This window comes from Hippopotamus amphibius, chromosome 17 (assembly GCF_030028045.1).
Source record: "Hippopotamus amphibius kiboko isolate mHipAmp2 chromosome 17, mHipAmp2.hap2, whole genome shotgun sequence".
Classification (NCBI taxonomy): Eukaryota; Metazoa; Chordata; class Mammalia; order Artiodactyla; family Hippopotamidae; genus Hippopotamus; species Hippopotamus amphibius.
In genome coordinates, this window is record NC_080202.1 from 50,637,919 (window position 1) to 50,655,232 (window position 17,314).

Genomic DNA, 17,314 nt, shown 5'->3' on the forward strand with positions numbered 1-17,314 from the left:
CATGCCAGTGACTGACTGTTAATACCGTCATCCTTCCCCGGAGGCAGCTACCTAGAGGAAACGGAGGCATTGGCGCTGTTGCTGATAGCAAGTAAGATTTTCCACATCACAGTGGTTGGGTGTTTCTCCTTTCCAAAGTAAGGCCACTGTTGCTCCCAGGGAGTGGTCAGTCTTGAAACCGAAGACCCTAGTCACTGATTTTTTTTCCAGTAATTAATGGTTGGCTTTTAAGACTGCAGCCTGGCACCCATGCCCAGACTTTGGTGGGCCTTTGCCCCTTAGAAAGTAGCTGTGAGCAAAGGTTAGTGATTTGTCTATTACAGTGTCATCTCTACTTTTAGCATCTCAGATTAATTATTGGCTCTCTCCCTTTCCTTGAAATATATTAGCAACTGCCAGCCAAGCCCCCATTCTGCCCAGGCAGTGTGGGCATATGCCACCCTAGAGATGTCCCTGGTGTGTATGTATGTCCTTGTGAGACTCTTTTCAGGGACCAGGACCTTTTTCCTTCTCTGACCAACCCTAGGTTAAGGCTGTACCGATAGCTGGCGTATTGTGGAATTGATTGTAAAGCCAGTCTGTTGTTCAAAGAGACTATTTGCTGAAAGTACCAGGAAGACCTGGTTAGCATATTTTTTTCATCTATCACAGGCACTACCAGCCCTAGGCTCAGTATGGCAAGACAAAAAACACTCAAAATGTCCCAGAGGAACTGTAAACCTAGTCAGTATTAACCCCACCTTTGATTGTCTTGCCCTGCCTACTTCCTGTCTTTGTTTCTTGTCATTTGGACTCTCTTCCATCATCTTTCTCTTTTCTGTATGTTCTCTTCCACCTCCCTTCTTTACCTCCCACCTGTTTCCGTAGCGGTATTGGGTCTTTTCAGGCATAAAATGTGATCCCTTTTGGGGAAATCTTTCTTAATTGTCACAGATTTTTAACATGAGTTTCCTAGGTACCAATTCCACACTTTTGATGGGATCTCCATTGCTCCTACTCCTCTGGGCTAAACAGGGGTTCTGGGTTTCTGAGGAAAGGAGAATCTTGGGTCCGTTCATAAAAGGATTGAGGGCCCTGCCAGAGTGAAAACAGTGGCCTGGGGGATGGACAGAGGGGTTGAAGCATCTTCAGACCTAGCTCTGACTTTGGGGACCCCAGTTTGACGTTTTTCTCACACCCAGCATCCCTATCCCGTGGACCCAGCACAGGTCTCTTAGCACTCCATAAAACAGGTTTTTAAACTGCGCAGACTTGGCTGTGAGCCTGGGCACCTGAGGATCCCGCCAGACAGTGCACTTTGGAAGAAGTACAAGGAGCAGCTAAGCCATTTGAACTTGAACTCTGGGGAGGCAGAAACTCCCCCCACCCACTGCCCTCTGTTGGCTGGTGTGACTTCTGCTTGTGATGTACACCAGTCTGTTTCCACACTTGCCTTTCTAGTGATTGCTGGCCTCGATGAACCAGAAGTAAGGCCTTCCTTCATGCTGCACCTTCAGAGCCAGTCTCCCAACTTTGTCATAAAAATCAAGGGGGCAGTTTGTGGGTCGTCACCACCCGGAGCTCAGGAACAGCAGCCACAGTATGTCCAGAGGCCCCGGGGCACTGAGGCCTCGCATCATCGTGTGCCTGCCCTTCCCTGTCACACTTCGGCTTTCAGTGCTCCGCGAGAAACACACTTCGGCCTAACTGGATGCTTCTGTCTCCACAGTATAGGAAGGGTCCCAGGCCAGGGAAGGAGCACCCTCTAGTGGAGCTGGGGTGAATTCTTAGGTCGAGCTGGTGCAAGAATCTCCAGGACCTTGTACAGGATTTTGGTGCCTGTTGTGGTTTAAGACAGGTGGGTTGTCAAGGGACTTGGGAACATCTTCATTCCGTGGATGTTTACTCCAGGTATGACCACCTTAAGAAAAGCCACACTCCAAGACCAAGTAAGTCGGAGAATCTTGATTTTATTATAGAAGGCCTCACGGCTGGGTTTTTTCCCCAAGTCCTTTGCCCTGACGAACTTAAATGGGTTTGATCTACAAATTTGGCTTTACACTCATTGTTTTTGAAACACATCAGTTGAATAAAGTTGCTGTTTATTTTATTTAGAAAATTACATTTTGTAAAGGAATTTGACATTCATCCTCATAACGAATGACCCCTTTTTCCTCTCCGGCCAGAGGTTCTGAAACACTGTCCCGAGCCCAGGGCTGGGGTTGGCTGCCTCAGCAGCAGCTGGGAGACTTTTCAAAAGTTACAGATGCCTCTGGCCTACCCCAGGCCTTCTGATCAGGGTATTTTTTAAGTCTCTAAGGTAGTTCTGATGTGTGTCTTTTAGACAGAGGCTTTTGTCTTAATAAAAGACTCTAGCATTTGAAAACATGCTGCACTAACTCAGCATATATGAGTGAAGAGCAGAACTTATCAGCTCCAAAATAAAGTCTTAATTTGTTTGTATCTTATTCCAGGAAAAATTGGAGGAGACTTAGAGGAAATAACTAAGACAGTGAAATAGAAAGAAGTAAGGACCAAGAACAAGTCAGAGTGAATATTAGTACCAAGAAAAAGACACATGCAAGTCATGAAGCCCCACAGAAACACTCTGGGGAACCCTTAGTCTGGCCTGGAGCCCCAGGAGCCAGAGCAGAGAGAGAAGCACGATCTGTTACTGTCTGTTGAGGGCTGGGATGTCCTATTTGCTCGAGGAGAGCCTAGACCTTGACGACTGCTAGCTTGCCCGTGGCCCTTACTGCAGGTCAGGCATGCTTAGTTTCCCAGGCCACCCCTCTAATCGTCACGAACCCGCTGTGTTAGGTTGTGGGTCATTCCCTTTGTGCAGATGAAGAGGTGGAGCTTTAGTGACTTTCTCAAGGCCCGGCAGGGAGTCCTGGAGGAACGGGCCCCTCCTGTCCCAAGCTCATAACCACTGCACCGACCGGCCTGCCTCCCGTGCTCCAGACGAGACGCAGGAGACCAAGGCAGCTTTCTGGGATTGGGTAAAGGGCTGTAACGCATTTGGTGCACCTTCCATGACAGGTTCTCTGCTCTGAAGTATTTTCCTAATTTAAACAGGGAGAGGGAATTTGAGGAGGAGCTTCTGGAAGTGGAGAATGGGGGCTGTACTCAGATCTTGCCGTGAGGGGGCGACATGACCCTTTCTGGCTGCTCTGCTCACACCTCCGTTCTGCCTTAGGTGTACCTGGAAGAGGAGGAAACACCTGTAGATTTGGTTTGCTTCCTTTTAGATCCAGAAATTCCCTGCTGAGTAGCGGGTATGGAGCTCTCAGGGCAAGGCCAACAATGCCTTCTGCAATCCTAGTTTGTTTTTATTTCCAGGGCTCCCCTCCTCTCCCAGTCTTTCCCTCAGCACACGGGTATATTGCAGACATGGGTGGAAAGTTCCCTGGTGTGGTGTCAGTTCCTTTTCCCCCTTTTGTGTCCTTTCATGCCACGTGGCACTTAGGAGAGGAGGGAAGTGGGATGGCGATGAGGGGATTCTGCAGGTTCTTGGCCTGCCCAGGTGCGGTTGGTAAGCCACCCACCATAGGCCCTCCTCTGTGAGCAGGCCCCCTCATGCCCACATCCCTCTAGCAGAGGGCTCTCAACCTTGGCTCCACATTGAGATCCCCTCCAAAGTTTTTAAAGATTCCCGTGAGTGGGTCTTCTTCTGATCCATTCTGATGTGTTGATAACTGGCTTGGGTTACAACCTGGGTATGGGGAGTTTTAAGGGTTGCCCAGGCATTTGTACTGTGTAGACAAGGGTGAGAGAGACGGCTGTGGCCCAAGAGCGTTCTACCCAAGGCGAAGTGGGGAACCACTCCCCCAGACCAGCTGGGGATGGGGGTGGAGACTTAATCGCCCCATGTGGTTTGGGAAGGGGCCAGATCCTTCCCGGCCTGTGGGCCCCCTCACTGACTGATGCCTCTGTCTGCTGAGGACAGTACCTTAGTGTGACAGGCCAGCCTGTCCCTGCCTCCTCCAGTGTAGCTCCCGGCCCGTGCCACTACCCCTGCCCAGTTCTCCATCCTCCCTGGACTGCTTGGCCTTCTGGGAACATACCACTTTCTTTTGGACACCTGCATCTCTGTTTCCTCTGGGGTGTGCCACAGGCACCCCCACCCCCTACATGCCTCTAGCACCACATATTCCCTGGGGAATGGTAGTTGCTGAGGTGTCCTCACTGCAGGGATCTTTCTTGTGCGTCCTGTGTACACAGTACTGCTCTGCAGCTGTTGGGTCATGACTGCAGAAGGGCAGCTTGATGAGCCCGGCCAGGGCAGCTGACAGACTTCTGAGAACGGAGGCCATGGTTCAACTGCGCTGCTCTGGCCAGGCCAGGAGGAAGCCAGAAGGTTCAAGGCCACTGGTGGCACTAGCCTTGTGCTCATAGGCCCTCAACAGCAGCGATGGTTCATGTAAAAGGGGGTGAGGCATGGGAGGAAAAATGTGCCAACCAGGACTGTGTGGGGAGAGATAAGGAGGGCAACTAATTCATCCTGGTTTTAAAGCTGAGAGTCCTGAATCCTGGTGCCCTCCTCAGGCTGGAGTAAACCAGGATGGTTGGTCATCCTGTGGACACTAAAGGCAAAGGACACACTCTTCCTGGGTGCCTGGGGACGCCATGGGGAAATTAACAAGCGCTAATCAGCCTCTAACTGTCAAAGGCCTGTCCCACGCGGTGAGGGGGAGCCGCTGGGGGGCTGACGTGCGGCTGTCTGCTCGGCTCACAGCTTCCTCGAGCCAGCTTAGAGCCCAGCCGAGAAGTGGCTGCTGCTCAGCGGCTCAAGAAGCCTGACGTGGTGCTGAATCCTTGGTGGGCGGTCACTCATCAGGGGCAGGCAGGTGTGGGCTGTGCCGGAAGGAGGCGGTTCCACTCGCTCTTCCCCTTTCCGGCCTCAGCCATGGCCCCACATTCTTTCATCCAAGACAGCTTGGGCAGAGCCCAGCCTCTGGCTCCACTCATCCCCTGGCACCTGCTGGCATGTTCTACGAAGAGTTCCTCGTGCCAGGGCCTGTGCAGGAACAGGGGCAAGGGGTCGGGGAGCTGGGGCCTCTGTGGGAGCAGAGAGTAATCATCTCTGTCCCTCAGACCTCTCCATGTTGTTACGAATATCAAACGATAAACTCCTGAACGCTTCTGGATGTTGTCTGAGTTCTCGTATGCAAGGGTGGCACAAAGCCAGTGTCCAGGAAACCATTTCTTTCTTCCCCCTCCTTCACCGCTGTGGCAGGGAGCAGCCCCTCTTATCTCAGCCCGGGGGCCCTGGGAGACCCTTGGCGGGCAGCCCCAAGAGCAGAATTCCAGATCGGGAACCTTGGCCACCTCCTCGAATGAGAAAACATCTTTGAACAAATTTTCCGAGGTCATCCATTTGGAGGGAACAGCGCTTAATTAAAGGTGTAGAATGCCTGAGATATTCACTTAAGGGAAAAAAAGCTCAATCCTAGTATTGTGCCCTTTTAACATATGAAGTTGATTTTATAATTACAAGAGATGTCACAGGACAGTGATTGGGGCTGAGCAAGTTGGGTAGATGGCCAGGACTGCGCGTCCAGAGGGCCGAGAGCTCATGCAGATGGGGGTGGGAGTGGTGTCAGAGTGCTTCCTGGAGGAGGAGGACTGGAACCGGGCAGAGAATGGATTTCTGGGCCTGGAGGATGGTGCTAACTGATGTCCTCGGAGGACATCCCTCCCTGGGGAAGGGAGCTGGTTTGAAGGGGAGGAGGGTGAGCTCAGTTCTCGGCTGGTTTTCTGAGCAGCCTGTGGAAAGAGTGGGGAGGTATTGGGTAGGAAGCAGGAGCGGGGGTTGGAGGAAGGCCCTGCTGTGAATGCAGATGTCAGGATCCTTAGTTGTTATCCTGAAACCGGAGCAGCGGGAAGGATCCCTGCTCACGCCCTGAGCTCTGTGGACGCGGGAAGGAGGTTGGGGGATGCTCCTAAGCGGCCTCACTGGGAGGGTTTGGGTGAACGCCTCCTCCTTGGTGTAAGTGTGCAGAAGGGAGGCTTTGCTCCGGGCAGCCAGTCTTTCCCAGGAGCACCCGGGTCTGGACTCCTCAGACATGGAGTGACCACCAGATGGGCATGGGTGTGGGGGCAGAGGCTGGCGCTGCTGCACACCCTGAAGTTCCCCACAGCTCATTCAGTGACATGCGGATGAGACGTAGTGGAGAAGCTGTTAGTCTCATGTGTGGTGTGGACAAGCTCAGCTGTCCTAGGAGGACCTGGCCACCAAGGTCCTTGACGTGATCTTGTGAGATGCAGCTAGCATGATGGCGGTGGTAGGATGGTATTTGTGATGGGAATGGCAGACGTGGCTTAGAATCTTGACTTTACCACTTCTTAGCACGATGACCTTAGGCTTAATTGCCCAAACCTGTTTCCTCATCTGTGTGATGGGAATATTAAGAGCTACCTCATAATGGTGGCTTATGTGCCTGTATTTGAGACCTTGGCAGTCAATGGAAGTGATTTGTTAATTAAGAGGCAGAAAAGTTTAAGTGGTTGGAATTAAGCAAGCCTGGGTATACAGCCCACCTCTGTCCCTTATTAATTTTGTCACCTTGAGCAAGTCATGTCACCTTGCCCAAGACTCTGCTCTCTTATCTTACAGGGATACATTGTGCCCATCCCATAGGGAGGCTGGGAGCCAGTGAACACTGCAATGTATATAAAGTGCTTCTGCACAGCCTGGGACATAAGAAGATGGTAGCTGAGGTTTTTTTGTTGTATAAGGCCTAGGTCTGGGACTTTCCTGGTGGCGCAGTGGTTAAGCCAGTGCAGGGGACACGGGTTCAATCCCTGGTCCTGGAAGATCCACATGCCGAGGAGCAACGAAGCCCATGTGCCACAGCTACTGAGCCTGCGCTCTAGAGCATGTGTGCTGCAACTACTGAAGCCCATGCATCTAGAGCCCGTGCTTTGCAACAAGAGAAGCCACCGCACTGAGAAGCCCACGCACTGCAATGAAGAGTAGCCCCTGCTCACCACAACTAGAGAAAGCCCGCACGCAGCCATGAGCAGCGAAGACCCGATGCAGCCAAAAATTTTAAAAAAAGAAGGAAGGAAGGAAGGAAGGAAGACCTAGGTCTGGTCCCTTTTTATTCAACTGATGTGATTATTAGTCAAAGACCTGATATCCCTAAAGAAAGTACAGCAGGCATTCACCAGTTAGCCTTCATTTGTGAACAGGTATAAGGTCGTGGATATAATACTGCATTTGGCATCAGAAGATCTGAATTCAAATCCCCGCTTCCTTACTTATTATCACTTGCTTACTCTTTCTCTCAGCCTCAGTGCCCTCATGTGAAATGGGGACGGTAATAATGACCTACTTCACAGAACTGTGGTGAGGACAGAACGATCAATCACGTGGATCAATGAGGATGCTCTGGGCTGCAAGCGCCAGCAACTCCAAGCAGCTTAAAGGACTGATGGAGCTGGAGTAGGCTGCAGGGCTGGCCGATTCAGGGCTCAGTGATGTCATCCAGGGCGGGCTTGGGACTTCCTGGTTCCCTGAGAGCAGCAGAACTCTGTGGAGAGGATGTGGGAGAGATGAGAGTGGCGGTTGAAAGGTTAGACTGGAATTGTCACCTGCTGAAGTTCATGCATTCAGCAGGTGCTAATCGGGCACCCCCTGTGTACCAGTCCATGGGGCTGGGCTTTGGAGTACAGATGTGATTCACGAGGTCCCACCTGCGTTAGTTTTGCATAAAGTGTCACCACAAAACATAGGGGCTTCAGACGACAATACTCAGTTGTTATAGATCACCGTTTCTAAAGATCTGGACCTAGGACAGGGCGTGGCTGGGATGGCTCATCTCTGCTCCATGTTATCTGGGGCTTCAGCTGGAAGATTCCAGGGCTGGGGAAGGGAGTCATCTGAAGGTTCACTCACGTGTCTGGCGCTGGATGTCCACTGAGCTCCTTGGCTGGACCTGTCCACCAGAACACCTGCACGAGGCTTCTCCGTGCGGCCAGGGCTTCCTCACAGCATGGTGGCTGGGTTCCAAGCGTGAGCAGCCCAAGGGAAAGAGCTTGGTGGGAACCGGATCCTATTTATGATCACGCCTTGGAGGTTGCATGGCATCAGTTCTGCCCTACATCTTGGGCTGTGGCAGTCACAAGCCCCCACTCCCTCTTAGAGGGAGGGATGTCCGTCACAGTGTTAGGAAGAGCAGGTAGGATGGGATAAAGCCGTGGGCGTGGCCATCTTTGGAGAGTACAGTCTGCCACACTCCCCTTGAATGATGCACACATCTGGCTCACAACAACAAAATACACAGACTCCATCACCATAGGTACCAGGGAGCATCTACTCACCGGAGACACTGGGGGAGGCTTTTGCACTGAATCTCAGCTGAGTCAGAGCTGACCAGGTGCAGCTTGGGAGGGAGGTCTCAGCAGAGGGAGTAGTGTGAGCAAAGGGGTGTGTCCTGGGAGGGGCAGGAAGATCTCTGCGGTTGGGGCTCAGGCTTGGGGGTGGGCTGGGGCCAGACATGGGTACCAGAGAGCATTACTCTCTTGTCTTCCTCCATACCCTGCCCCTCTGCATACAGTAGGCACTTAATAAATATTGATTGAAACTGGAATGAACAATATGTGTCAAAGAGGAAGCCATATCCCAGAGCCATAGGATGAGGCCTCTGTAGGAAGCGTGGGCTAAAGACAAGCAAGGAGTCACTCTCTTATTGTAGGAACTTGAGGTCCTTTTTCTCAATAGCCAGCTTTCCAGTATTTTTCAGTTTCTGAACGAGCCCACGGGAGTTGGTAGCAGCACTTGAATCACTTCTCTTTCCTATCCCTCACCCCCAGCAGGATTCTTGGGTCCTCTTCCCTGCCTGCTGGACCCCCACCCACACTCTGCTGCCCCTTGTGGGATGGGGAGGCGGGGAACGGGGATGGCCGAGGAGGAGTGAAGGGGGCAGGAGGGAGGGCGTGGAGAGGAGGGGAGGGAAAATTGAATCCTTCAGTGTATGTTCAGTGCCAGAGCCAAAGACCCACACTTCACATTGCTTTTCCCTTCACACTTATCCCAGGGAAAGGCCCAATTAAAATAGCTCCTATTGGAAATGGAAGTGTAATTGCAACAGGCAGCTTATTAAGCCCGTCTCTGGGAGCTTGCGGGGGCAGCCGGGAGCTTCAGGAACATCTGTCTGCGTGCTCAGACACCCCCGAGCTCAGGAGCAAGATGGCCCCGAGCAGCAAGGGCCAGCGGGATGGGGGCTGCTGCAGCATCTTACCTGTCTCAGAACCTACGCAGCAGCCTGAGAAGAGCCTGGACTGGTCTCTGCCGTGGTGGGGTGGTGCAGTGGGCTGAGATGTGGGGCTGATGAGATCAAAGCTGTCAGGTTCCAAATCCCAGAACAGAGGAAAAGTGGAGTTGGAAAGGGTCTTAGGGACCTTATGGGAGAGAGTGACTTGCCAGGGGTCACTCAGCCAGTTGGTAATAAAAGATCTGAAATCAGAGTGCTCCAGCCATTTCACGCCTGCCATGGGCATTTTCACCTTGCCAGCTTGTCCTAATCCTAGTCTGTGGCTGCAGTCCCATGGCCTGGCACTGTACCATACTCTTGCCAGGCACAGCTAACTCAGGGTGGCAGGAACCATGCCACTCTTTTCTGATTCGGGGGTATCTTCCCAGGCCCCTCTGATATTGATGTGACCTGGCACATATTGCCAGATTGTGACGTCCCTAAGAGGATGCAGACAGAGGTGGACAGAGCCCACGAACGCAGCTGAAACGGCGGGTTCCAGAGGTGCCCGCTTGCCGCCCACAGTGAAAGCCTGGTGGTGGGTGGCATTCTCCCCTCGGGTTACGCATTGGACCATGTCTCATCCTCCCAGAGTCAGTTTCCATGGAAACAGCAAGTTCCTTACCCATCATTTTCATCCTTAAAGATTCCCACCCCAGCTGTCTATGCCCTGGCTCCTCACCCAGCTGCCGCACCAGCCTGCTCCAGATCCCAGGATTAATGGTGAATTGTCGAGCTGCCAGCTAGAGCCTCCTGGGATGTGTCTGGTAACTGGCATAGCCCAGCTAGAGCCCCCTGGGATGTGTCTGGTAACTAGCATAGCCCTTGAAAACGAGCCGTATCATCATTTCTTCCCCATTCCCCTCTCCTCAACCTCCCAGGCCAAGGTAATGGTAATCAGGGCTGTGCCAAAATCAGATGCTGACCCGGGGGAAAGAGAAGTCTCCAGTTTTCTGGGGCCCGCGTACACTCAGGGAAGAACCCCATCCTCCACAGCCTCGGGGTGGGCTGTCCACCCCTCCTTCCCTCTCGCTCCCAGCCAGCCCTGTTCCTGGCCTCTGTGTAGTGCTTCTCCCTTTGGGCTTTTGCCTCCCTGCTCCTCCTCTCTAGCCATCACTTCCTTCACACCCCAACTCCAAGTTCACTCCCACCAGGATGGCTTCCTTTCTAAACCATTTTTCTCAGCGTGGCTCTCTTTGGTTCCTGCAACATAACTCTATATATTGTGTCAAGGAGAGAAGGAGATTCCTGAAGTTTTTTTTTTTTTCTTCTAAAGCTATTTTTTGGTGTATTTTCTTTCTATACAGGAGAATTCTTGTCGTGGGCATATGCTGTTTATCTGCCCAGCATCCCCTCTTTGGACTACAAACCATTATTCATTTCTGCTGGTAACATCTCTCCTTCCTATGGAAAAATCTGCTCCATGGGATGCAGCTAGGGCTGCCTTCTCCAGCAGTAGGTAGCCCCTGAAGCAGGCCTGGCCAATCAGAGGACTCTCTCAGTAGGCCCTAGTGGTTGGTTCAGGGAATACCACATGACCACACAGAGCCAATCGGAATCTTCCTTGATATTCCTATAGACACTGCTGGCTCCCTGACCAATGCCTTTTCTCCCCTTGGTTCTCACTAATAAAACCCTAATTTTATTGGTCTAGCAGGAAGCCCAGTTGAGAATACTTGCCTCTCCAGACTTTCTTGCAGCTGGGGGTAGGTAGCTGTATCACCCAGTTCTGGTCAATAGGATGTAGGGAGAAGTTGTTGGAAGGACTTCTGGGAAAAGAGTTTCAAAAGGAACAGACTCAGATTGGCATGGCCCCTTTAGCACTAATTCTAACTGATCACTGCCTCTGTGAGAGAAAGACATCCTAACCTAGAACTTTAATTCCAGCTGCGTGGGGATGCTGCCTGAGAATGAAACCCTCCAAGAGGAAAGCAAAGCCAAGCAATGGAGACAGAGGGAGGGAGGGAGAGAGAGAGAGGAGGAAGGAAAGAGAAGAAAAGAGGGGGAGGGAGAGAGAGGGGGAGAGAGAGAGAGAACAATAGAACAATAGAAAAATATCAGGCAAGCCCCTAGATTGAGCCATGCCCTCAGAACGTCCCGATTTAGGGCACCAGTAAATCCCTTTCCTACTTAAGCAGGTTTACATTGGGTTTCTGTTTCTTTCATTGAAGGCTCAGAAGGAAACCCTCTACAAGACCAAAGCCATACCTTTGTCTGCCTCTGTTCTCTCCTCCCGAGCTATTTACAATATAAGATGCTAGCTGCAAAGCGGGCACACAATAAGTAACTCCAGTAGACCTTGAGCCCCTCACATTTTTATCTCGGCAAGAGTCAAATTAGAGCTTGGAAGGACTTGATTTCTGAACTAGACTCATTAAGGAACACACTTGTCAATTCTCTGTGGACATCTCAGGTCAAGCACAGCTCCGATGCAGAGCATGGAATCCCTTCTCCTCTTCCCCAAACCTTTCCTTTAAGCACTTCCCTCCAGGAAGCCTTCCGAACCAGGTCTTGACTTCATCCTCCTTCCTACCTTTGTGACTCCCTGCTTTTGCTAACACTCTGGTCCAGCTGTGCTTGGTGAGATGTATCATTGGAGCATAGCTGTGTGTGTGTCATCCCTCCCACCCCACCCGTGCCAACTGGCTAAAGAGATTTTTGTTACAGGGGCTGTGTCTCCACCAGCAGACTAGGGACCTCCTGGGGCAGGGGCTCTAACTCCCCTATTAGGTCAGGGATCCAGATGTTGCCTCTCCTTACATCAGACGAGGCACTGTGAAATCTGGAATCATCTCTCCATGCGTCATGAAGCCTCATCCTCAAGGCAGGAAAATACAGTCTGAACTACAGCCCTGTAGAAATGGAGAGTGGGAGGAAGAGGGGTAAGATTTGCCCTCCTCACTCACTGGAGGGTTCATCTTAACCTTCAGGGGAAAACTGATTAACAGCCCATAAGATTAGTCCTGGATCAGAATATTGTTCAACTCCTGCAGTATTCTAACTCAGCTCCTGTTTCCTCCTGTGTAGCAGTGTAAACAGAAACCTCCCCACACAAGGCCAGAATTCTGCCTTACAAGCCTTCTTGCTTCCCTGGTTCCTGGACTGTTGGGTAACAATGAATCCTTTATTGGGAAGCTTGTCAAATCCGCGTAGACACCGAGGGGGTGGCCATATGTTTTCTGTCTCGTGGCTCCTGTTGGAAGGCAGCCCTGGAGTAGCCTGTGTAGCTGACAGTGCTGGTGGGACACGATACCACCCTCCCGCTCTCTTCAGCACGCTACCCTGTCTTTGTACCCCCTAGCCCCATCCCAATACTCAAGCCTTTTCAGCAGCAGCTGCGCAGTGAGCCATTGTGGAGGAAGGATGCTAATGTCGGGTCTTGCAGAAGGTGATGGATTCCCAACAAGAGTCAGAGAAAGTCATTCGGGGAGAACAGAGCCTGAGTAAAGGCATGTGAGTGGGGGTGGGTGAGGCTGCCCTTGGAGAGCTGACTTGGAACTACAGAGAGCAGGGAGCCAAGGTGCGGAGGGGTGAGGCAGAGAAGGCGTGAAGGGCTAGCTTGTTTGGTGGGAGAGGAAGGAGTTGATGAAAGTCCTTGAATGCAAGTTGAGCCTGTATCTGGTAGAAAACGCAGTGGGGAGACAAGGCGAGATCTTGGATAGGAAGGAGACATGATAAAAATAGTGCTAGTGATCCAGTCATCTGCATGTGGGAGGCTGAGCGCTTGGGGAAACGGAGGCGAGGCGCTAAGCCTGGATTCTGCAGCGGGATCGTGTGCCTGGTGGTGATTATGGAAGAGGGTTGGAGCTGGGGTCTAGGTGAGTGACTCCTCAACTTTTAGACAGGCTTGGTCTCTTGGTGGAAGGTGCTGGGAGCTCTGGCTTAATTCCCCAGGGGGATGTTGGCTCCAGGAATCTGGGCTGCTGCTTTGGGAATGAGTTGTTGCCAAATGTCACTGGATCTGGCAACCCCATTCAACCCATGGAGAGCAAGTGTCCTTGTCCTCAGCTGTCCAGGACTCCCCCCACCCTGCCCCCGCCTGCACCTGGCTGAGCTCTGCCAGAGGTGTGTGTAACCGTAGAAGTCACAAAGCATTCTGAAATTGTTTCCACTCCCATGGGGGATAAACACATACAGCAAGAGGAATCATTTTTACTGAATTAAAGGGTTTCTGAATTGATTCATATGGATTTTAAATACCTTGAACCTGGCCACTGAAGTATGGGCTTAAGAATCAATCAGATTATCTTGATACTCTTGCAGATCTGTGCTTATTTAACATTCATGCAAGGAACAGGGATTGCCTGTTACCTATAGGCACATCGTTAAATGCTGTATATGTAGCAATGGGTAAGATTGAGGAGTAAGAGTGACGTGGGTCCTGCCCTGTCAAAGATTTTGTAATTTATAGAAATCAGTGTCTCTGAACTTGTCCAGGACTTTCTTTCCATTGGCAGCAGCTGGCCAGGGACCTTTAAGAAGATGGGAACGGGGTGCAGGCTACCAAGAAGCTTGGGGCCATGTAAACCAACTTGCATGGCAAGGGAGAGAAGTGAGACGACCTCAGCCTCACCATTTTACCCGCATTCGTATCACACACCAAATAAGGAGAAAGATAGGACACATTTGCACAATAACTCAAGACAGGGTCTCCATGGCAACAATTACCCAAAAATCCACTCCTGACAGTCGCAACAGCAGGAGCTAGCAAAGAAGACTCTGGGGGTGGGAGATGTGCGTGGGGACTCAGAGGATGGCTTCCTTTTATTCTTAAACAGAAGGAAGTGCTAACGGCAGGAACCAAGGCATCTCAGAGCCTAACTAAGCCAAGAACCATTGGAAGGGGGAACTGGAAGGAGACTTGAAGATGAGCTACTCTGAGGCCTGGCTGCAGGTCACTCCAGGAGGATGTACTAGCTCAGGGGCGAGGACTGAGCCATCAGGGCATCATCCCTTCCACCACCCACTTTCGGTGGACAAGAGTTCTCCCTGCCTCCAGAGCTCAGGGGATGGGGATGAGGGGTGGACCCAACCTCCTGGGAAGTGAGGGGCTCTGGGGAGTTTGAGTCTGCCTGAAAACTGAGTCCAATCCATGAAAACCCCATACATGACACTGGTTGGGAGAACTGGGATCTAGCCCACTCCACTCCCCGACTTGCGGTATGACCCTCCAGTTTCCCCAACAGTGAAACATACAACCTACCTTGAAGAACTAGTGCAAGGCTGAATGAGTAGCACGAGACAGAAAATGCTTTAACAAAATCGAGTCCAGTGCAAAGACAAGAGGTCCCCGTATGTCCATGCAGAACAGCTTGACAAAATCAGCTGTGCCTGAGGCTCTCCTCCACAGGCAGAGTGTCCTGGAACAAGGGAGTCCGTGCTGGGAGTGCAATGGGGGACTTGAGTGTGGCCAGAGAGCAGTACCAGGGAGCTGGTGGGAAGGTGGGGGCAGAAGGTGCCTTAGCAGCAGAACCATCATGTGCTTCCTACCAGCAGACAGTTGGACAGACTGACTGACAGCAGGCAGCAAAGTGTGTGACCTCCAATCTTTAAATTTTCAAGAAGCGGTTTGGCTCAAAAGGAAAAGTATTCCACTTTCTTTTTGAAAAAGCCTAAATCCACCGCTACCAGCCCACCCCACCCCCACTTCTAAGTTTATTTCTTTGTCTGGTAGTGCTCAAGAGCCATTGACTGTTGTTCAGATCCTGTAAATCAGGCTACATTAAATACCCCAGAGAAAGGATAGGTTCTTCAGCTTTATTCTGGGAACTAAGAAAAGAGGCAAACTGACTGTATCTCCAGAGTAAAGAAGTCTCTGCTGCATTTGGAAATAAAACTTTTCTGCCAACCCCAGGGATAGCAATCCCTTTACACTGAATTATGCTGAGAAGGGATTAAGCTAGAGTATTTCCTGAGCACTCTTTTTGTTCCAGGCTCTCTCCTTTGCCATCCCACTCTCCACCCCCCAAAACTTTGCTCTTCCCTTTTTATCTCCCTAACCACGGAAAGTCCTTCTATCCCTGGAGGTCCCCAAAAGCCAACCCTCCCACCCTGGAGCTGGCTTCCCTCCCTCCTCTTCTGGACTGAGCAGGGAAGAGAGTGATGCGAGAGAGGGGCCATCTGAGGATGGCTGGCTGGGCCCTCAGGCAGGACCTCACAGGGCGGACTTCAGAGTGACCACCACGGTCCAGGCTTCAGTAGGGTCCAGAAATTGGGCCAGGACACTCAAAAGTGGCCAGCCTCTTGGGACTGACCAAACTCCATGACGAGCAACCAGAACGCCACTTCCTAAACTCAGGATAAGAGGGATGGAGGCTGCCTTTTCAGCCTCCTACTCATGCTCACTATTCTGGGGACTCCTTTCTTGGAGTCAGGAGACCAGAGAAGCTGGTGGGGATGCAGAGCAACTAAAACACTCACATATTGCTGACGGGAGAGCAAAAGGTGACAGCCACTGGGGAAAACAGCTTGTCCGTTTCTTGTAAAGTTAAGTATGTATATAGGCCCCACAATCCCTCTTCCAGGTACTTGCCTAAGAGAAATGAAATATTTGCTTAACCGTACATGCGAAAGCTGTACGTGATTGCTTATGTTGGATTTATTCATAATCACCCAAAACTGACACAACCCAAATGTCCTTGAACTGGAGATAGACTAATATCAAAATTTAATTTTAGAAATCTGTGTTACATTCACATGATGGAATATTAATCAACAATAAAAAGGAATGAACTATTGATCCATGCAGCCACGGGGATGCATTAAGCTAAGTGAAAGGGGCTTCCCTGGTGGCACAGTGGTTAAGAACCCACCTGCCAATGCAGGGGACACGGGTTCGAGCCCTGATCCAGGAAGATCCCACATGCCGCAGAGAAACAAAGCCCGTGCGCCGCAACTATTGAGCCTGTGTGCCACAACTGCTGAAGCCCACACGCTGCAACTACAGGAGAACCCGGGCTCTGCAACAAGAGAAGCCACTGCAATGAGGGGCCTGCTCGATGCAACTAGAGAAAGCCCCTGTGCAGCAATGAAGACCCAACGTAGCCAATAAACAAATAAAAAAGTTTATTAAAAAAAAAAAAAAAAGCTAAGCGAAGGAAGCGAGACTGAAAGGCTACGTCTTATGATTCCACTGATTTGACATTCTGGAAAAGAAAAACCATAGGAACAGAGAACAAATGAGTGGTTGTCAGGGTTGTCAGGGGCTGAGAGAAGGAGGGAGGGTTTGACTGCCACGTGGCAGCGTGAGGAAATGTGTTTGTTTGGTAGAATATTCTGTATCTTGATTGTGTTGGTGACTGTGGAACTCAAAGCATTTGTCAAAACTCCTAGTACCGTACACCAAAAAAAAAAAAAAATGAATTTCACTGTATGTAATTTTAAAAATAAAAAGACATATTCAAAATGACTACTTTGTGGAGAGTTTAAAAAACAAGGCAGAAATAAAATACTAGACAAGAAAACTTGGTAAATGGGTGAGGTAATCAGAGTTTAAACATTTGAAGCCTTTGTTTTGTACAGGATGAAGATGGAAATACTGATTAATTTCAGACTCTTTCATCAAGGATGCTGTTAAAAATTGAAGGTAACCACTAGAAGAACAGAAAAAAAGTGCGTAACTTCCAATCCAGTAGAAGGCATGAAAGAAGCCAGGGGGAGAGGAAAGGAAGCAAATAACAAAAGTAATAAAAACAGAACACTAAATAAGACAGTAGAAATAAATCCAAATACGTTGGTTATCACAAGAAATGAAACCAGAGGAAACACACCAGTACAAAGATTATAAGTGTTTTAATCCAGCTATATTTTATGTACCTCAAATATATTGACAGAGAAAACCTGCAAGAAAAGGGTTGAAGAAAAGATATGCAAAGAAAATATTAACCCAAATAAAGTTGGTAAAAAAATATTAATATCCAACAAAGTGTGAAGCCTGTATTTAATACCTAGTGTTTGCAAAGCCCTGTCCTAGGCCCGTGGGGTGATATGTGAGAAACAGAAACATGACACCTATCCTAGGGGACTAAAGTTGGGGTGGTGGACCACATGATTACTCTAAATTACTCTATATATTC

General features: G+C 50.4%; 1 protein-coding gene across 1 annotated transcript in view; it reads left to right on the top strand.

Annotated features, from left to right (window-relative positions):
- The window catches only part of GOSR2 (golgi SNAP receptor complex member 2), a 33,324-nt gene extending 16,722 nt beyond the window's left edge, over positions 1-16,602 (top strand). Inside the window, exon 7 of the mRNA XM_057714930.1 lies at positions 1,441-16,602. The gene's annotated coding sequence lies outside the window, so the exon portion shown is untranslated. The remainder of the gene's footprint in view (positions 1-1,440) is intronic.
- The last annotated feature ends 712 nt before the right edge of the window (positions 16,603-17,314 follow it).